We start from the raw sequence: 23222 nt of genomic DNA on the forward strand, positions 1-23222 counted from the left end.
GGAGTGTAAGGTGGTAGGGGTGCGCAGGGTATATGATGAACTATAGGGAAGTGATGCTGCAAGGTACTGCTATAGAATCAGCTAGCAGTAATGTGGAGAAGTATTGGATAATATAGTAAAGAGGTAAGTCCATAAATTAAGACCCTACAGGAGGTAACAAGGTGAAATGGATATGTAACATGGGTAAAAAAAAAACTGAAGATATACTGGACTATGCATCATCATTAGTTCATACAGGAGAACCAGATGGGAAGAAGATGACTGAAATATTAGTAACACGAATAATATACTTTTGCCTCAGCTAGAGACAGGAGACAGATTGTGACAGATACAAAGGTTGGAGATGCCATAACTACATACAGTTGTGAAGATACAAAGAATGGGGCTATGAAGACATATGGCACCTAGGCATGCAGTAGCAGCACTTCTAACATCATAGATGACTATTACAGTTCTACTAGATTGAGGGTTACATAAACAATGGTGTTTTGTGCAAAGGGATAATATCATCATATGAGGTCCATCACATATTTGATTGTTTTCTAGATTATCCATCTATCAGAAATCAGACTGCAAAAGCTTGGAATATTCCAAGAAACCGTACTCCTCCAATGCTTATGACAGGGCGATACCACTATTCTCCTTTTAGAACCAGTTGTATAGTGCTTGGTGATTTAGTCTCCTAACTGCAGCCGACAAGTGTACCTCACAAAATCTGAGTACAAAATGCAATGCAAATACATTAAATTCCCAATGAAACACAGGCTATTCATTCAACTATCAATCAACAACCCCTTCATTTTCTATAGGACTAATGCACAAGTTTGACAATGTTACAGCAACATACCAGATCAACGTGATTTATAAGATTCCATCAGAAAAACCAACCATTATAGCAAAGGAGACAGTACCTCAGGAGTTGGGCCTCTGTTGGTGACTCTCTTACCTGACACAGGAGCAATGTCTTCCACTGCGGATTGTAACCATTCGCCACTGTTTTCTGATGGATTCTCAGAAACTTTGAACAAGTCCAACAAGAAATTTTCATACACCTCTCCATTAAGATAACCAGCTGTTTTTGCTCTGCTAGGAATCTCAAACATATTATTCCACACAATTTCAAATTCTTGCTGCTGTAGCCCTCCTTGAGGAGGCAATCTGCCCAACATCTTAGACTTAAGCTGAATTGAAGATAGTTGGAGTAAAATAGCTTAAATGGCCACCAACAGCATGTTGCTTCAGCGTAGAAAAATAGTAAAACACTAGCTTTGGACAGATATCCAACATCTAACTGGGGATAAAGAAGGTTTGAGAAGTTCTCCGGTGCCAAGGCACCAAGAGCTGATCCGATATAAGAAGCAAGAAGCATACTATATTCCCAAATAAAAATTTGCGCTAAGACCATTTCTGTACAAAATACTCCTATTGCGGCCATTTAATTTCTGAAGGATAATTTGTCTCAAGAGGAATTTATCTCAAAAATGGGTAGGTTGCAGATTTTTTTTTTTGTTTACTTTGTGAACACAGATTAAATGAAGTTAGATGGTGAATTATGAACTTCATACAGAAAGAAGATTATTAAATGCAAAATTAGAAAATAAAAATAGTCACGCAGAAACCAAGCCCATAGTCTAGAACAGGAAGAGATGTATGCAAAACCCTTATCAACGATCCTCCAAGATTAATACTTTTAGAATCATAATGGGTTGCTCTGTAGAAGTTAAGGAAATATTGGATAGTTTCAAATCCCATTCCACAACAGTTTTCATCCATTTTAGGAGAAAAGCAAAGCCTAAGATTACTTAACAGGGGAAAACAGACATGAGACTGGTTTTAGTCTTTAAGAGCTTGGTGAATTCCACTCAAACTGACCCTTGTATTGTGAAATACCATCAGTTCCTTATATTGTTCTGGTAGAAGTGCAAAAATTTTCCTGTTGATTTCAACATCAAAGGGATGGAAATTTTCCATGACAATTTTCATGAGCTCAACCAAGGAACTAGACCGTTGCTTTTTACAAAATAAATTATTCCCATGCCAAAAGGTTCTGATTTGGGTTACTTTTTGACAGCCCGATATACCTCACTCAAGCCAAGCATTATGCAATAATTCTTTTCAGAATTTTCACTGAACGAAAGCTCCTTGTTGATTCCCCCCTCTCTCTATTGGTTTACACAGTGGAAAAGGCGCACGATGCCACAAGCATCCAATTCGATGATACACAATAATGTAAATCGACTTCCACCTTTCAGCTGCACAGAGAATGTCTCTTGCCTGATATGTAGCAGATCAGATCGTGGATTGAGAGAATCAAAGGGGAAGCCAGATTGATATGGAATTCCCTTTTATGATAGATTCAAATCATACGATGAATTTCCAATATGATCTTGCTTTAGAGTATTTGACGTGAGAAGGAAAGATCGGTGGAATGAAATAAAAAAAAGAAAAAGGAAAAAAAAAAGGAAAAAAAAAAAACGTAATGAGAATGCATCATGAATATGAAGAAATGCCTATCATGAGAAAATGAATATGATGATACGAAATGCAGTTAAGATGCATGAAATACAGCAAACGTAATATACAAAACAAAATAAAAGGGAAATCAAATGCAATTAAAACAGGGAATCGAATGTTGGAACTTCTTGTTCCGTTTGATATTGCACATCTGTAGACCAGTTCTGTCATGAACAAACTGATGTTACAGGGATGCTTTAAATGGAAATGCAGGAAAATTTAAAGAGCGATAAGAAAATATAATCGGGGGATTACAATGCAAACGGCAAATGTAAAATTGCAGAAGAAAATGGTACAGAGGTATGATCCAAGGATTCAAAGGACGGCTTACCGTGGATTGAGAGAATCCTCCCTTGCTTTGTCGTTGAATTTATCTACCGATTCGCAGAGATTTTGAAGACAGAGGAAAAAGGCTTCTTTTGTGATTTGGCTATAACTCTGGATTTGGAAGATGATCGAATGGGGCTTCAGCTGGATGTTATTGAAGTTCTGAAGAATAGAAGAGCCTTCTCTTGATTCTGCTTGGGAGATTCTTTAATCCTGCTGAAAAAGGAAGAGATCGAGAGGAGGATGGATGCTGGAAAAGGAGGAGCGAATGATGGATGCCTAAGCCAGGAGAGGTAGGAGACGGGTAGCAGTGGTGAAGTAAAAAAATGGATCAGAAGGCATGCCGTGGAGAGGTGGGAGACGGATCAAGAAGAAGAGGATGGAGGGGTCGAAGATGGATCCCCCCTCTCTCCTGCGTGCTCCCCTTTTAAAGAAGGAGAGGAGCATTCGAGAGAGAGGGGCTGTTGAAGACCAGAGGTTGAGGGAGAGGAGGTTGTTTGAAGATGGAGGGTCGAGCTGAGAGGGAGGATGCGCGGGAAAGAGGCCGTTGCCTCTTTTCCAAATTTCCAAAAGAAGGCACCCTTGAAAGATCTTTTTATAAAAAAAAGGAGGTTTTTGGCAAAAATTCAATTTTTCAAGTTTTAAAACCATTTGCCTTCCTCAATTTTTTGATTTTTATATTGCTTTTTCCATTTTTTGTATTTTTGTATTAGAAAACTAAGATTTTAAAAGAAAACTAAATTCTAAACACTATTTTTTTGTATTTTTCTGAGAAATATTTACAAAAAGTATTTTTCTGAGAATTTCCGACCATTTCGGGGAAATTTCTTTAAAAGAATGGGTTTGGACCCAGGTTTTGAGAAAATGTTTGAGTTTTGACACTTGAATCGAGAAATACAATGTGATGGATCCAAACGGATGTTGAATGGACTGTCTGAGCTATTTAAAGGCTATTTTTGGTATTTTCTATAATTTTAATTTAAAATTTGAACAAGAAGACTCATATTTGGATCTGGACAATGGATCCAGATCCGAAATCAATTTAAACATATGAAATGAATTTAATTTCAATAAAACTAGAGAAATGAACTGGAATTTAGATTTGAAATGACCCATTTGCTCAAAAAATGAATTTAGGGGCAAAAAGGGAATATTTAAAAGATTTTGAAAAATTTGGGGTGTTCACAGTTTCGCACTTCCACGCAAGAAAAAGTGTCTTCAACCTATGCTACACCTGCAAAACACAGCAAACACAATGAATATCCAACAAGAATGAGAAGAATTAAATGACAGATATGAAAAAGGCACGAAAGAATGCTTGAATCTCAAGCAAAGCTTTGATCTCCAATGGGAATGGTGTGGAATGAGAGGGGAGAAGGGGGGCTGGAGGAAGATTCAGTTGAGGGGGCATGAATTCCAAGGAAAAAACTTGTAGGGTTTGCTGAAAACTAATATTTATACTTTTGGTACTTTTCAGAAAAAAGTTTAAAATGAAAAATATTGCCCTGCCCCCCTTTTGGAGGGGGTTTTCTGAAAACCTTTTCTAATTGGATATGGGTTCACGTGTGGGTTGGATTTAAGCTTTTTAAACATTGATCCAAGGTCCAAAACAACCTAATTGGGTCAGATATGGATCTGATTCACCTTGAAATTCATGCCCGAACACTAAAATAGCCATAACTCTCTCAATTTAACTTTGATTTTTCTGAAATTCGAACCAAAACCCCTTGATATCTAAATACATCTAATCATGGGTTTTAAACCTTAAAATTACCACAAAAATGCATGAATAAATAAATAACATGATGTTCATTTCATGCATCATCAAATACCCACATGCTTGAATGTTTGTTAGTCCCTTAACAAACAATTAACTATGTTATGCATCTGAAACAAAAATGATAGACAAATATGCATAAAAACTATCTCACTTTCATAGGAATCACGGTTGCATTTAGCTCATGCAACAAGCCCTTTAAACTCCTGGGTTACCTCAGTAGACGAGTAAGGTCTCGTGATGGTTTGCAGAGATGCTACCCACAAACATCGATGATATATAGGAACAATTTTTCAAAAATATTAGGCAATTAAGAAATCAGTTTGAGCAAATATTTTATGTAATGAACATTCTTAAAACAAATTCAGAAATCTCATGCCACCACAGTAAAAATCTTTTTCCTTCACTTTTCTAAAACTGTAATTATCTATAATTTTTTCTCAGAACGTCAAGTATTATCATGTTATCACTCATTTATCTTCACTTGTATATTTTCTGCACAGTACTTCACAAATATTCTTAAGCAATGAAATTTTTCTCATTCAGCTCATTCTTTTTCTTTTGATTTTCAAATTTTCACCATTTTTCAATTCTGTCTCTTGAGCACTATTTCGAATATCCAGTTTCGTGACCCGTGTAACGAGCTTTGGGTCAGTGACTCCCAGGCCAGATGACCTTAGGGCACCAGATACAGAGTATCCCTCAGACTTAATTGCCCGAGTCACTAGACCTTCTATTCCAATATTTTACGTATAGTCTTTCTCTCATCATGTGCAATGTCTCTATCTCTTAGGCTTTCTATGTTGTCCATATAACAAGCTTTCAAATCGGTGGCTCCCAAACCAGATGGCTTTAGGGCACCAGGTGTAGAACACCCTTCAGACTCTACTTACTCGAACTACAAAGGCCACAGATATCGACTAGACAAGAAGATGATCTCCTTCGTAATCCTTTTCGTCAAGAGACTCAAACACTTCAACTTGTGTCTGAGTTCCACTACTAGGATTCACGAAGACATCAACAACTAAACATAGCTCTTTTCTTTTAAGCTCATTTTTCAAAAACATCTTTCCATTGCTTATTTCTTCCACAAAACATATTGTGCATACTTATACTGAACTGATTCAAATCTTTCTAACATTCAAATACTATCTTTTCTTTGAATTTTCTCATAAATAACTACTCTATTTGGATCAGATCAGAAATTTTTTTTTTACATGGGGCTTAAAAATTTCTAAATTGTCAGATTATGCCAAAAACAATCATATATGCTCCAAACTTTTTCTCAATGAACTAATTTTGTGAGTTTTTAGCTACCATGCATAAAAACATTTTAGTGTGCATCTAAACCACCCCCCCATGCTTGAATGACACTGTCCCTAGTGGCATTCAAAATATGTAAACATGCAAAGCAAATGCACACTAAAGAACAATAAAATACATATGGGAGAAATGATAGATACAACCTGATCTGTGTCGAGCTTCTGAAGTTGATAATTGGCTTGACTTTGCAGCATCCTATGCATATCTGACTGCATAATTTTTTGCTAATCTGATCAATGTCTGCTCTGAAAGCTCTGCCCTGTACCTGGTAACTAATTCTCACACATTAAGTAAAACTTGCATGAATCAAAACAAATGTTAGTGCGTATGAAATAAAATACTGAACAAAAAGAAAATACTGGACTGAAAAAACAAAACTACTCTACTATGAACATATGATACATCCCTCTAGTCAAATCCTTATGCCTTCATGAGATCCAATACCTCACACTCACCCTTCTGTGAGGAATCTGAAATGTAGGGCTTTAGTCTTTGCCCATTCACCTTGAATGTACCTTGGGTCTGTGGATCAAATAATGTAACTGCCCCATGTGGAAACACTTCTTTCACAATATAAGGTCCTTCCCATCTCGATCTCAATTTGCTTGGAAATAAATGCAAACGAGAATTGTATAACCAAACTCTCTGCTCTGGCTCAAACACTTTTCTGACAATGTGTTTATCATGAAATGCTTTAGTGCGAGCTTTATATAACTTGGCATTCTCATATGCATCATTCATGAGTTTAACTCGGTGAGTTGCAATGCTCTTGCTTTGCCAGCTTGGGTGAGATCAAAATTTAATATATTGATAGCCCAATATGCTCTGTGCTCTAGCTCGACAAGGAGGTGGCATGCTTTCCCGAATACAAGGCGATACAAGGACATGCCAATGAGAGTCTTAAATGCAGTCCTATATGCCCAAAGTGCATCATCTACGCGCTGGGACCAATCCTTGTGGTTTGAACGAACTGTTGTGAACACCCCAAATTTTTCAAAATCTTTTAAATATTCCCTTTTTGCCCCTAAATTCATTTTTTGAGCAAATGAGTCATTTCAAATCTAAATTCCAGTTCATTTCTCAAGTTTTATTGAAATTAAATTCATTTGATATGTTTAAATTGATTTCGGATCTGGATCCATTGTCCAGATCCAAATCTGGGTCTCCTTGTTCAAATTTTAAATTAAAGAAAGCACCAAAAATAGCCTTTAAATAGCTCGAACAGTCCATTCAACATCCGTTTGGATCCATCACATTGTATTTCTCGATGCAAGTGTCAAAACTCGAACATTTTCTCAAAACCTGGGTCCAAACCCATTCTTCTGAAGAAATTTCCCCGAAATGGTGGGAAATTCTCAGAAAAACACTTTTGTAAATATTTCTCACAAAAATACAAAAAATTAGTGTTTAAAACTTAGTTTTCTTTTAAAATCTCAGTTTTCTACTACAAAAAATACAAAAAAATGGAAAAGCAATATAAAATTCAAAAATTGAGGAAAAAACAAATGGTTTTAAAACTTGGAAAAAGGAAATTTTACCAAAAACCTCATTTTGAGCCATTTTATAAAAATCTTAAAAAAAAGGGAATCCTTCTTTTGGAAATTTGAGAAAGGGGAAACGGCCATCCCTCGCACGCTCCTCCCTCTCATTCTTACCCTCCATCTTCAACAACTTCTTCATCCCCCAGCCCTCCATCTCCAACAAATCCTCTCTCTCGAAGGCTCTTCTTCACTCTTAAAAAGAGGATCACGCAGAGGGAGCGAGGACCCGTCTTCTGCCTCCCCATGTGCTCTTCTCACCGCTTCTTCACCTCCCCATTTTCCTCTTTCGCAATCCGCTCTCACCCCAGCACCCTCCTTCCTTCTTCCCTATCCGTTCTCACCCCCACCACTTCTCCGTCTTCTTCATTTTGGTTCTGAAAGGAGACCCACAGCAGATCCGTCTCCTACCTCTCCATCGGCATCTAGCATCTCTCCTTCCTCCTTCAGAGTTCCTGTAAAAACCAAGCCTCAATATCTACCTTCCTCAGCTCCTTCTCTAAGGTGGTCTCCAGAATACGGTAAGCCATCCCCCCTATTTGTATTTCTTTGTTTCTCTAGGCAATATCGTTTAAAAGCAATTTTTATCTTTTATGGTTCTTCTTTTGATTTCTCTTTATTTTTCCTTTCTTCTATTTTTTTGATTTCTTTCAAATTTCCTGGTTCTACCACTTTTTGAAGCACCATGGCAGCATTGATTTGCCTTTAGCAAAGTGTGAACACCCCAAAATTTTCAAAGTTTTGTAAAAATGACCCTTTTGCCCCTAACCCCGTTTTTCTGAGAAAATCAAGTTATTTCTTCAGATTTCTGGATTAAATTCCACATTGATATATTCAAATTCAGCTCTGGGTCTGAACTCAGTATTTTAAATCCAAATATGAGCCCCGTTGTCCGATTTCCAAAATAAAATCACAAAAATACCAAAAAATGATTTTGAAAGGCTCGGGCAGCTCATCCGGCACTCTGTTGGATCCTCGACCCTATATTTCTCAGTCCGAAGTTATAAACCTCGATTATTTCTCAAAAATTCGGACATAAACCCATTTTTTTGAAGAAACTGTCTCAAAATAGTTTCTAAAATTCTCAGAAAAACTCCTTTTGTAAACATTTTACAAAAACATCAAAAAATTAGTTTCAATCTTTGATTTCTTGTAAAAACTTTAGGATTTTATTTTAAAAAATACAAAAAAATAGAAAGATAACTCAAAAACCAAAAATTTGGAAAATTTTTTAGAAAAACAAAAGATTTTGAGCCTTTTGAAAACAATTTTGCTAAAAACCTCGGGAGCCCCCCCCCTCTTTGTAAAATCTTAAAAATCAAAGGGGCTCCTCGGTAAAATCTTCTCTTTTAGGGTTTTGTTAAAATCCTTCGTAAGAAAAACGAGAAACCCTGCTGCATCTTCTTCTCACCAAAACCCTTCCCTAAACCCTTCATCTCCAAAACCTCCATCGCGCCCCTATCCCCCCGTCTATCCCTAACCGCTCGGCCCTTCTCGAAGCACCTTCCCTCCCTTTAAAAAGATCACTCGAGGGAACCCTAAGGGCACCGCCTTCACCCCCGCACCCCTCCATGTTTTGATCTTTATCTTCTTTTCCATCTCTTCTTCCTTGATTCCCCTTTTAGCTTCTTCTCTCCCCGATCGAGCGAAGAGGAAAGCCCTCCCTACAGCGGAACCAGCTTCATATACGCAGGGATCTCCATAATAATAAAAGGAGGGCTCACTCCTTCCTGTTCCTGGAATGCAGGGCAATCAACAAAGTAAAGAGAAGACTCTTCCCAGCCAAACAAGCCCCGGTAAGTAGTCATCCTCTCTCCCTCTCTTTTCTATAAAATTTCCATTTATGGCACCTTTTTTTTCTTTTTCTTTGTTCTTCTTTGATTGGTCTACTATCGATTCACCCTGAGCAGAATTCGTAGGATCGCCCTGCATATAGCAGGGTCGTCCTACGTATTGCGACACTATCAGAATGTTCATTCCAACATCTTCTTTTAATTATTTATTTACTTTTCTTTATATTTATTCGTTTATCAAATTTTTTTTTGGTTTATAGTTAAACATCTATGATCAGTATTTCCTCTGTTATTATTTTCTTTTCATTTTTCTTTGGGTCAAATGGTTGGATCACATAAAACACCCTTGTGATCTGCACCTGTACCCCTAAGCAGCCGGTTTCATTATTAGCACCAGATGCTAAAATCATATTGCAGTTGGTTTACATCTGCAATCGTCTTACAGGTAATCAGTAATGCTCCCTAATAACATCACAAATTCACCCAAAAGGTCTCTCAACCAAGTCATTATCGCTGATTTCATAGCATTATTCCCTCTGTTGCTATGTAACTGCTTTGTGCATCGTATTTCACCCTGCATCTCCACTTTTTTTTTATTTGGTTTCGGTGATTACTGTTTCCCAAGAAAAACTTTGATCGATGTTTGTTACAATCTGATCAATGCTTGTTGTTTGAGTCTGATCAATCGTAAGAAATTCTGAGTGATCAAGCTACAGAAATCTGAGTATGATCGATGCCCCGATTATTTTCCAACAATCGATCATCAATAATCCAGCAGCTGTTTAAAATTTCAATCGATGGGGCTAGTGTTCATGACTACTTGAAACTAATGTGTTGTTTACGATCAATCATTCCAATAGTGAAAATATCTGAAGCCTGGTAGAGCGTGCCTGTTGTTTGAAATCCCGGTGGACTCTAACCTATTGTTTACTTTTTTTTTGGTGAACACTGATTCGATCAGACATCTGAATCCAAGGTAAATGTCACGATCTATTGATTTCTACATCAGTGATTACCATTTTTTTTTGGGCCAGTTTTGATCTCGAAGTTGATCAAAACCTTTTCGTCAACTGTGATCGATTTCTGAATGTTGTGTTGTTAATCGATTTCTGAGTCCTGTTAATTGACTTTTAAGTATTTACAATGATCTCTAATTATAAGGGCACTCTTGATAAAGAGAAAGCTCATGATCCAGTTCATTGGATGGATTAAGAGAATTAATTGTCCAAAGGCATTTCTGGGCTAAAGAAGTCTACAGTGACCCTGCTCGTGCTTCAGGCTTGAAACAGGCCATTGCAAGTTTCTCGCAATTCTGAAAATCAGGTAACGTAGTGTGACATGGAGACATTTAATGAACCAAAGCACATCCACCCCATTAATCATTCTGGTTACTTGTGAGAGGCCCTATCATTATCCTCCCTAACAGAGTAAGGAACCTTTTCAAAACCTGCATACTTATTGTGGTATCTCTGTTAATTTCAGCAAGGAGACTGTCATATTCTCTTAGCTAACCTTAAAAGTTCTGATTGAGATATGACGGGTGGTGCATCTGCTGAAGAATTATCTAGAAATTTAGTTTGTAGATGGGCGTTGGTACAGTTTGAGAGATGAAGTTGCAGGAATTGATAAAGAAAGGAGACTGATTTGCTAATACAAAGACCAACTCCTGAAGCTAATCAATGGAGTGAACTCATTTGAGAATCCATCGTTGCAGAGCGATTACAGTAAGTTAAGTCTTGAAAAATCTGTTATATACCATTTCCTATGTCTTTTTTTTTATGTACATAACATGTTAAGTTTATAGTAGCATACCTTATTACTTATGCAGAATCTTAGCATTATTGTTTTTTTCCTTCTTTTTTTTTTTTCCTTGCTCTGGTTGCATTTTATGTGCTGTTAAAATTCATCATCAGCCATTCCAGCACACTCCCTACATATCTTCACTACACAGCATAAATGTATGTTTTTTATATCCACACCCCATATACAGTATCACCTGTTAATGGCCACCATTCACCCACTTGTGGCAATACACCACATTCATCATTTTTCAGTATGCCTCCATTGTTGAATAACCATGCTGCTTTCTAAGGCATTTGCTAACTGAGTATTTTTCAATTTTGTATATTAGAAATGTATTTGAATTCGCTAGCCATTGAATATTTTCTATCTGTAGGTTAGCAATACATTCACATTTACTAATTGTTGAATCTCTCCAATTTGCATGTTAGCAAAGCATTTGCTTTTGCTAGTCACTGAGTGTTTTCCAGTTTGGGTATTGGTAATACCTTTTTGCTAACCACTGTGTATTTCACGTTCTGCCCCTGTTGTGTCTGCATAACATTCATTATTCCTTTTATCTCTGTTGTAGCATCATGTATCATTTTATCTCTGTTTCACCACTTCTTGTGCCTTGTTACAGAAGCATAAGTTAGATCATGTCATCATTCTCATGTTCCTGCTGCTTCCCCCTGTGTATTCCAGCCATCAACCTTACTTCCCATACCATGCATCATCATGCTGTTACTATTTGCAGCAGCACCAACACCATCTGGCATTGGTTGCCACTCACTATCTCCACCAGCATATGACATTTTATTATATACACCCTCCCCCTGTTCATACATGTTCACAGATATGTTGGCAATACATATCATCATTTAACACTTTCTTTATCTTTGCGCCAACAACACAGTAGCACTCTGTAAATACACAGCACCTAACATCTTCATACCTTAGGATTACAACATATCACCTGTGGTGATTGCTGCCCAATGCACTCAAGCATTCAACTGTGTTGGTAACATCATTTGCCCAGCACAATTTCCATTCTTAGTACTCACTGCACTATTACCCTCTTGCATTACCTCACAACCTCTAGGCTTCCAGCTTAGACGGTTACCATTTATCTTAAAACATCATTATAGCTCATTTCCTGCCGTCCACTTTTCCAAAGTTCAATATGTCATAATCCATGTAGGTGACATCTTTGATTGACAATGCAACCTTATATTATTTCTGAATAATAAGTTCATGTGCATTGTAACTTCATTCTCCTTTCTAAATATCTTCCATAAACATGATTAACACTTGTGCTTTTTCATCATCTTTGTCAAGGATTAACCCAGTTGTTTTGCAGGGAATATGGAAAATATATCATTACTTGGGGTTGTATATTTGATTTTGCCCATTGTAATAGTTAGATTGGAATAAGTATTTACCTTTCCTGCTTTAGGTAGAATGGATGAGCATTGTAAATATCATTGAATTACTTGTTGTTCATACATTTTTTTTCCTTTATTTCTCAAATTCTCACAATGGTGGAACACGAATGGCACGTGCACCATTTCATAAAAGGTAAGTTAATTCTAAGTTGATGATTTACACCAACTGCCATAGTCGGGTGTAAACAAGACTTAGTATTTTTATCTTTTATGAAATAATACTGGATCCACACTGGATCCTCTTTCAAAAAAACATCATATTCTTTAAATATTTCACCTTTTATCAGAGTTTAACTTAGAATTAATTCAATATATATACCAATGGCCATAGTCAGGGTATATTGAGAGTTAATTCCATTTTAAACTCTATAAAAGCACAAAATATGTTTCATTCTTCACCTGAGTTTAAATATAGATTATTATATGATACATTCAATGACCATAGTCAAGGATGTATTATATCTTCAATCTTATTTCAATTCATGTAAAGAATGAAATACAATTTTCAAAATCTAATTTCAAAATTTAAATTCATTCATCATTTAGGGTAGAACTGCATCATACTTTCAAAACTTCCTTTTTAAAATTCCAAGTGTTTCTTCTTCTTCATCAGATCTTATTCAAATCCAATTCTATCTCACTTCAAGATTCAAGAATTCAATTTCAAAGACCAATTTGACTTTGAAATTTCAAAATCATTTCATATTCAAAACTTCAAATTTTCAACTCAAATCAAAATCCAAATTCAAAGTTCAATTTAACTTTGAAGTTATCTTTTGATTTCAAAATCAAGTTCATCCCCTTAGCTTTAATCAAGGTTTAGATTTGAATCTCAAGTTTAAAATTTGGGTTTCTAAAACCCAGATCCATCTTTAAAAGTCCTATTTGGACTTCTCAAAACCCAAATCCAAAGTCCAATCCTAGTCTCAAACTTGGATCCAGATTTCCAAGTATAAACTCCACTCCATTTTAGACCTCCAATTACAGATCTAAAATCCATTTAGGATCCAGATCCTTATTCTACCTTTGGATCTCAGATTCAGATCCAAAATTCCAAATTCTTAGGATCCAGATCCTCATTCTACCTTGGATCTCAGATTCAGATCCAAAATTCCATTTTAGAATCCAGAACTCAATCCTACATTGGATCTCAGACTTCAGATCCAAACCTACCTTAGGATCCAGAATTCATTCCCATTTTGGATCTCTGATCCAGATCCACAAACCTATCTTAGGATCCAGAATTCATTCCCACTTTCGGATCTCAGATCCAAAAATCCATTCTTTAGGATCTAGAACCCAATTCTACTTTGGATCTCAGACTTCAGATCCAAAATTCCATTTTCCAAACTTTTTCCTTGGTGGATCTCAACTTTAGATCCGATTCCATTTAGGATCCAGAGTCCAACCCTATCTTGGATCTCAGTTTTCAGATCCAAATACCATCTTGGATTCCAAATTCTGAATCCAATTCCATTCAAAATTCCAAATCCAAATCCCACTTTAAATTTCAAAACCAATTCCATTTCATTCTAGATTTCAAATCAAGTTCCCATCCTAAAATTCAAACTTCAACTTTGAGTTCTATTCAGAATCCAGACCTTGGATTCGGATTTCATCTTGAAATTCTAACTTTTAAATCAATTCCATTTCTCAATTTTATTCAGATTTCCCAATTCATCTTTCCTTCTGATTTAATTCCATTTTCATTTCTATTCTGATTCAAAGTCCATTTATAAAATTCCTTTCTTCTTCTTTTATCTCAAAGCTTCAAAATCATTTTCCAAAATCCAGACTTATTTTCCCAAGCTCCTGATTATTCTAAAAACTTAGAACTTTAATCTTAAGTTCTAAGTTAGAAAACATTTCTTTACTTTATCAGATTCACTTGGGATTTCTTCAAAACATTTTTTTTCAAAAAGAGCATACATCTTCGCATTTGCACAAGCATGATTCATTGTGCATTTTAGACTTAGGATAAATACTTAGATAAATTCTTTGCAAAGCAAAAGGCATAAAATTCGACCCTTGGTTTGATTACCCCTGGTAAAGGCTCCAGGAACGGTCGAACCTCGTACCAACGAGCGGATCCCGTCTCCTAGTTTTCCCGCAAATATTTTAAAACGGAGGCGAGTTATTTCAAATATTTTAAAATTAAGGTCAAGTGAGACCCGCAAAAGAATTCCTCTCCTCTTCTCTTCTTTCTTTTTCTCTTCTCTCTCTTTCTTTCCGTTCTTTTATCTTTTCTCCCTTCAAAAAGGAGGAAAATAAGAGGTTGGAAAGGAAAAGAGAAGGAAGAGAGAGAATAGTACGAGAGGAAAAATTTTGCGATGATCACAGGTTTGGCGACCGTGATGGGACTCGTCTCCGTCTGGTCGAATTTAATGCCTTTTCTTTTGCTTTGATATTATCTAAGTCTTTATTCTTCAAAATGTCAGCTACATTTTCATGCAAACCTTAGGAGCCTAGATTTTGTCCTAAGCTGACATCATTGCATATAGGATTTAAGTATGGTTTGGTAGGACCATATTGAGGAGATTATTCATGTTCACATTAGACTTAGGTCTTAACTACAACTCTCCTCAATTTTAGGGATTGAATGCAAAACAATGTATGCAAGTGTATGCTTCTCTTCATTTTAATCTATCTCTTTAGGACTTGCATTAGAGTCATCTGATTTCTTGCATGTTGAGCATATTTTGAAAACCTCCTTACCTATTTTGTCCCGGTCTTCACGTTGCTGGGCTGTCTCACTGAACCATAGTTCGGGAGAGAGCCTCACAACTGGACCACTTGTTTGGGTTCGCGCCCCCCTACCACGTACCTAAGGGCCATAGTCCGAGGTATATCGGTAGGTGCTCAAGGATGTTGGGGAACCATTACCTTAGAACCGGAGAAATACTTCTATGCCACATACTTCCAGCTTCGGCTTGGGTATATCGGCATATCTTGATTGGAATCAGATGATTTGAACCCTAGAGTTAGGATTAAGGTCCTACAAGCCATTTCAAATATTGCATTTAGAGTCAGCCTCTAGGGATTGTTGTTTGTGCATCTTTGTTTGTATATCTATGATTGTATGATATTTTATATTTCTTATATTTTTCAAAACCCTGATTATATTATTATTCAAAATTTCCTCCTTATTTTAAAAAACCTAGGTGTATTTTCCTTTTTCTTCTCTTGATTTCTTCTAATTCTTTTTTATCCTGCCTGCAATTCTTTTCTATATTCTATTCCTTACCTTCATTTACAATCAAACATCTTTTTGTCAGGATATGTCCTTTTCAAAATTTATCTTTATTCACATTTTACTTGTCTATCCTTTTCAGAAAAACAAATGCGGTTGTCGCAAATTTTGGTGACAACCCAATCCCTCGTAATGGGATGTTTTCATTTTATGATTTCCTCCTTTATTAAAATTTCTTCCTGGATCCTCTCTAAAAAGACCCATTTATGCTCTACAGAGAGTATCAGCGTTATCAGTTGAGACTGGCAAAGCTCAGGAGATTACACTGCTCTAACATCCCAGTTGTAAGCAGAAAGAGTAAGGAATGGATTCTCAAAAGTTTGTCAAAAGAGGGGTTCAGGACAGCAAAAGTGAGATCGATCCTGCGATATATCAATTATTCAAAAAGATGATGGTGGAGATATTATCTGAACAAGCTGAAGCCAATTGCGGAAAAGCTCCCGAAGAAGGAAAGACACCTGTCGCCTTCCCTCTGACTGAACACAGCCACATCAGTGCAGGAAACTCTAAAGCCAGCAGGATCATCCATCAAGGCAACCAGGGCAGCTACTTGGGAGAACACAAAAGCCAGATTGGGAAATATTGTGAAAACCATAATAGACCTCTTCAATACAGTCCTCAGCAGAAAGGCAAGAAGCAGGAAGAACCAAAGCGCAAGGATTGGAGCAAGGATCGAGATTTCACTCCTTTAGATCAACCGCTCGACACAATCCTTGAATATATGATGGCCAACAGATTACTCAGGCTCCCAAAAGCCGCCAGCCCTTCCACAGTCATGGGAAAATATATAGACCAGTTCTGCAGATACCATCAAGTAACAGGGCATGACACTGAGCATTGCTTCATCTTCAAGAATATCGTTCAGGATTGCCTCGATAAGAATCTCTTTGTCAAAAATGAAGAAGAAAGGCATCCAGATCTCCTAAACATGCAAGCTCAGTCCAGCTATCAGGCAGGGGTCAGCACTCAGTGGAAGTCAAGCAAGCCTAAGAAAGCAAAGCATGAGGGTTGGGGTTATGACCGACAGCTTACCCCCCTAGGCCAGCCAATCGAAGAAATTCTCCAATACCTACTCGAGAAAGGCATGATCAAACTCCCAAAGCAGGATGATCCCTCTGTCACCAAGGGGAAATGGAAAGATCGCTTCTGCAAGTTTCATCGAGCAAGGGGGCATGACACGGAGCGCTGCTTCATCCTCAAAAACATTGTGCAGGACTACATTGATAAAGAGCTTCTGGTACCAGAGGAAGGAGAAGAGCAGACTGCAGTTCCGCCCGAACCATTTCCATACTACTCAGAGAATTGAGAATGCCAAGAGTTTTTCGCTTTCATCCCTTTCTGTCAGTCGCTTTGTAGGGGAAAGTCAGCCCAGTCTTTGTGACTTCTTTCTAGTTAAAATACTTGTAAATATTCAGTTCTGTCATCAACTTTTGCTTATCAATGAAATGTCGATTTTCTTTATATCTTTGATATTCAATACTTTCTTCCTTTTGCTATATTGGGGCATTAAAATTTCTTTTTTTCAGGACAATCCTGACATCGTTCATGAGAGAAATGATATTACCTATGAGGGTCTTTCAAAAACCATGAAAATTTTAGTTCAAATATTTTATTACAACCTTTTTTTTTTAAAGATCAACCCTTGTGTTGATCATATTGATTTTAAATCATGGCATTCAAAGATCAACCCTTGTGTTGACCATATTCTCTAAAAATTTGGTTTTCAAATCATTTCATTCAAAGATCAATCCCTTGTGTTGATCTCATTTTCCAAAAATTTGATTTAATTTCAAAAGATCAACCCTTGTGTTGATCTCATTCTCTAAAATTTTTTGATTTCATTACATTCAAAACATCAACCCTTGTGTCGATGTCATTAATTTCATTCAAAATATCAACCCTTGTGTTCATATCAGTTTTTGAAAAATTGATTTCATTACATTCAAAATATCAACCCTTGTGTTGATGTCATTTTCCCAAAAATTGATTTCATTACATTCAAACATCAACCCTTGTGTTGATGTCATTTTCCAAAAAAATTGATTTTAAACCATTGCATTCAAAGATCGACCCTTGTGTTGATCATATTTTCTAAAAAAAAAAAATTTGATTTTGAATCATTGCATTCAAAATATCAACCCTCGTGTTGATCATATTTTATAAATTGATTTTCAAAATCATTGCTTCAAAAAATTAACCCTCATGATGATCTCTCATGAATGATCCTTTTTTAAAGATTAGCTCTATAGTCTTTCTTTCCGAAAAATGATTTTTTCTCATCTTCTTCTCTCATTTTAAAGATCCCACATGCAGGCAGGACCAAAACTCTTTTTCTCAACCTTTATCAACCTTTTGTTTATCCATCTTTATTCATTTTTATTATTCATCCATTTTTTTTTTATTCTTATTAATCCTTATTTCAAAATTTATCCTTTCAGGTTAAGGGATAAACCTGATGCCTCTTTTCCCATGAGGTATTTCTTTTTTCTTCTTTCTTTATCCCCCCTTTAGGTTAAGGGATAAACCTGAAACCTCATCCTACGAGGTCCTTCTTTCTTCAGGATAAGGGATAGTCCTGAATGTCTTTTTCTTTTTAAAGCTAAATCTTTTTCTTCATTCAATTTTATCAGTTTTATTTCTTAATTATGTTTTAATTCTTCCAATTCTTTATTAAAGCTTTTTCATCAACTTTTTGCCTAAATTTTATTCCTTTCCCATTCAGGATAAGGGATAATCCTAAAAACCCCTCATAGGAGCAACAATGCTACCTGTGAGAATTCTTTCCATAAAATTTCCTTGATTCTTCTCTTTTGTCAAACCTTCCCATCAATTTCTATCTCTTCACATTTGTTCTTTTAAATTTTATTTCCTCCCCAATCAAGATAAGGGGGCAATCAGATCATTCAGTCCCCTAAACGGTCATTTTCAATCCCAGGTCCGGTCCTCGCACTGGCAAGTTTCCAAAACTCAATCTCTTGTCAAAAACCCGAGTTTTCACTCGGGCTTCTCCCTTTATTCTTTCGTTTGAAGTTCTGAGTTCCGACCAGGACTTCCTTTTGAATTCAATCATCGTATTGGAAATCCATCATTCCTTTGAAAATCCGAATTCCAGCTCGGGTTTTTCTTCTATTATTTTCAGTCGAAGTTCTGAGTTCCGACCAGGACTTCCTTTTGAATCCAATCATCGTATTGGAAATCCATCATTCCTTTGAAAATCCGAGTTCCAGCTCAGGTTTTTCTTCTATTATTTTTGGTCGAAGTTCCGAGTTCCGACTCGGACTTCCTTTTGAATCCAATCCTCGCATTGGAAATCCTTCATCCCTTTGGAAATCCGAGTTCCAGCTCGGGTTCTCCTTCTATTATTTTCAGTCGAAGTTCTGAGTTCCGACAAGGACTTCCTTCTGAATCCAATCCTCGCATTGGAAATCCTTCATTTCTTTGGAAATCCGAGTTCTAGCTCAGGTTTTTCTTCTATTATTTTCAGTCGAAGTTCTGAGTTCCGACCAGGACTTCTTTTTGAATCCAATCCTCGCATTGGAAATCCTTCATTCTTTGGAAATCCGAGTTCCAGCTCGGGTTTTTCTTCTATTATTTTCAGTCGAAGTTCTGAGTTCCGACTAGGACTTCCTTCTGAATCCAATCCTCGCATTGGAAATCCATCGTTTCTTTTCCGAGTCTCAACTCGGGTTTTTCTTCTATTTATTATTCGTTCGAAGTTTTGAGTTCCGACCAGGACTTCATTTTGAATCCAATCCTCGCATTAGAAATCCACCATTTCTTTTTCCTCTTCAGGTTAAGGGATAAACCTGATGCCTCCTGCTAACGAGGTATTTCTTTCCTTCTTTCCCAATTCAAGATACGTGGATAAATCCTGAAAATAGACCACATGCAGTTAGGATGTGATGGTCCATTGAATCCAGAATTTCTCATATTTTACTCATCTTTACAACCCAGTCCTCACACTAGGGTATTTCCCAAAATCTTCAATCATATGTTGAGCTCATTTGGAAAATCTGGTTCTCGCGCCGGTAACCTTCTAAATTCAGTGCTCTGATCAAATTCTTTTCTTTTACAAAAATTCAAGATCTGACTTAAATCTGATGTATTTCCAAAAGATCCAGCATCTCACTGGTCATGTATTTCCAAAAGATCCAACTTTCGTTGGTCATGTATTTCCAAAAGATCCAGCTTTTGCTGGTCATGTATTTCAAACGTTCCAGCTTTCTGCTGGTCATGTATTTCAAACGTTCCAGCTTCTGCTGGTCATGTATTTCAAAGGTTCCAGCTTTTGCTGGTCATGTATTTCCAAAATCAAGAAATTGCGACTCAAGGTCTCATCAAAATCTATATTGAGTGATTATTTCACAAAGAATTCATGAAAACTTTGCCAATTTGCTAAAAGCATTTGTTGATTCTAAATATTCTTACTACACAAAAAGAATTTTCTCAAATTACCTCCTGTATTTCCTTTCAAAAGGTGAAACTTTTTGCGAAAAAGAGGTAAAATTCAAATCTTTTCCTGTTGATTAACCAAAATGATGTAAGAAATATCCTCAATATGATCAATAAAAGAAATCTTCAATGATGTTGAAAAGCCAGAAGTGAATTGATATTGATCTTGGCTATGTCGCATGTTTTAAAATGACTTTCTGGCAATCAGACAGTGGAAATATCTGGAGCTATAAAAGAATCCACTCAACCCATATCTTCTCATTGTCGTTTAAAAGGTTGCAATCAAATATCCGCAAAAGGGATCCCTCAATTGTCGTCAAGATGAAGGCGAATTAAGCGAGTGGATCTCCGGGGCCAAAGAAGATTTGAAATATCTCCAAGATGACGAAGTTTGTGGCAGATCCTTCCAGGGAAAGTTCGGATCACTGTCGAGATGAAGGCAGATGCGATGAACCTACCGACAAACCCTAAAAAATATTTGATTTCAGCTACATCTAAAAGACCTCTTTGAGCCAGTATCATATAGAATCCCTGAGATAAAAGAAGGATCGGAACATCTCCAAGATGAAGGAGTTTGTGACGTACCCTTCCCTGAAAAAGAGAGAAAAAAGTCAGGACATCCAAATGAAGGATGACGTGAGAAACTGAGAAAGCCCAATGACTCAAAAAGAGTGCAAAAGATCATCATGGGAGGACACCCAGATATCAAACTGTCAAAATTGCCAAAAGTCATTTTTTCTCATGCAAAATTCTTTTATCAATATCTTTTCATTACTTGCTTTTATGAAATTAAGAATATTTCTTTTATTCTCATATCAGGGAAATGGATAGCTTCCTTGAAGAAAATCATCAGTGCTAAATTTTTGAATTTGACTCTTAAAACCGAGGAGTTAACCTCATTAGAGGAAATACTCTAGGTAAAAGAGGGAATATCTTTGCACATACATGCACATTTAGAAGCATCTGAATCTACTATGACTTTATCTTATTGGCAAAATTTTCTAGCTATTCCAAAAATAAAATAAACATTCAATATCCATTTTGATGCAACCTAGCGTTGTTTATATTTCTCAAAAGAGTTGCCTCAGAAGAAGTATCTCCTCTTGTCCCATCACGGTTTTCTCATTAACGAATTCCGTATGGATGACCCACTCAGGATAAGGGTCAAACCTGAACCATTTGCGAAAGATTCTTTAATTTCAAAAGCTATTTCAGTCTCAGCAAAGAGACGCCCAATTTCTTCCCCTTTTTCAAAGCTTTAGGGACTCTATATTTCCTCCTTTCGCAAAAATCCCTTTCGGATTTGTTCGTCCAAATTCCGAAGGTCCCATCGTGCTTTCTCCATTTTTGAGAAACTTGTATCGTAGATTTCCCCCACTCAGGATAAGGGTTAAACCTGAACCATTTGCGAAAGATTCTTTAATTTCAAAAGCTATTTCAGTCTCAGCAAAGAGACGCCCAATTTCTTCCCCTTTTTCAAAGCTTTAGGGACTCTATATTTTCTCCTTTCGCAAAAATCCCTTTCGGATTTGTTCGTCCAAATTCCGAAGGTCCCATCATGCTTTCTCCATTTTTGAGAAACCTGTATGGTAGATTTCCCCCACTCAGGATAAGGGACAAACCTGAACCATTTGCGAAAGATCATTTACTTCAAAAGCTATTTCAGTCTCAGCAATGAGACGCACCATTTCTTCCCCTTTTCGAAGCTTTAGGGACTCTATATTTTCTCCTTTCGCAAAAACCCCTCTCGGATTTGTTCATCTAAATTTCGAAGGTCCCATTATCGTTTTCTCCATTTTTGAGAAACCGGTATGGTAGATTTCCCCCACTCAAGATAAGGGTCAAACCTGAACCCCCTACGAGAGGTCATAGATTTCAAAAGCTATTTCAGTCTCAACAATGAGACGCCCAATTTCTTCCCCTTTTCAAAGCTTTAGGGAACCCTATATTTTCCTCCTCTCGTAAAACCCCTTCCGGATTTGTTCGTCCAAATTCCGAAGGTCCCATTATGGTTTCTCCATTTGAGAAATTCGTATGGTAGATTTCCTATCCAGATTAAGAGTTAACCCGAAACCTCGCTTTGCGAGGTATCTTCCTTGCAGGTTTGGGTTAAACCTGAGTCACATTCCAATGAGATTCCTCATTTTTGACGAGATGTTTTTTTCCCAGTCCCACCGTGGTTCTTCCCAGCAAGGAACCCATGCTTCATATATTCCTCCAAGAAAGGACCATACTCGAGCTTCATTTCACAAGGCCTTTCCCAAAATGTCCCATCAAGGTACTTATGTATTCCTTTCCTTATTTCCAAATTCATTTTTTATATATCTTCGTCCCATCCAAGTTAAGGGCTAAACCTGAATCATTCCAAAAAGAGTATCTTGTCTCACCCACGAGACCTGATCAAAATTCTCATTTCCCACCATTTCAGAATTTTCATCTAAAGTCCCATCACGATTTCCTCATTTTCTACTCAATCATATCATCTTCGAGGATTTCGTCTCCCAAAAACCATTCAGGATAAGGTTTCAAAGCCTGAAAAACCATATTTTCAAAATAATTCTTCCACACCCAGTTCAGACCTGCTCACTGGGGCATTTTCAAAAATTGGAGTGTTGTCTTTGCCACTAAGCTCGGCGCTCAATCGGCTTAGTAGCAAAGAGGGGCATCTGTGAACACCCCAAATTTTTCAAAGTTTTGTAAAAATGACCCTTTTGCCCCTAACCCCATTTTTCTGAGAAAATCAAGTTATTTCTTCAGATTTCTGGATTAAATTCCACATTGATATATTCAAATTCAGCTCCGGGTCTGAACTCAGTATTTTAAATCCAAATCTGAGCCCCGTTGTCCGATTTCCAAAATAAAATCACAAAAATACCAAAAAATGATTTTGAAAGGCTCGGGCAGCTCATCCGGCACTCTGTTGGATCCTCGACCCTATATTTCTCAGTCCGAAGTTATAAACCTCGATTATTTCTCAAAAATTCAGACATAAACCCATTTTTTTGAAGAAACTGTCTCAAAATA

This window comes from Nuphar pumila, chromosome 9 (assembly GCF_984573655.1).
Source record: "Nuphar pumila chromosome 9, dmNupPumi1.hap1.1, whole genome shotgun sequence".
Taxonomy (NCBI): domain Eukaryota; kingdom Viridiplantae; phylum Streptophyta; class Magnoliopsida; order Nymphaeales; family Nymphaeaceae; genus Nuphar; species Nuphar pumila.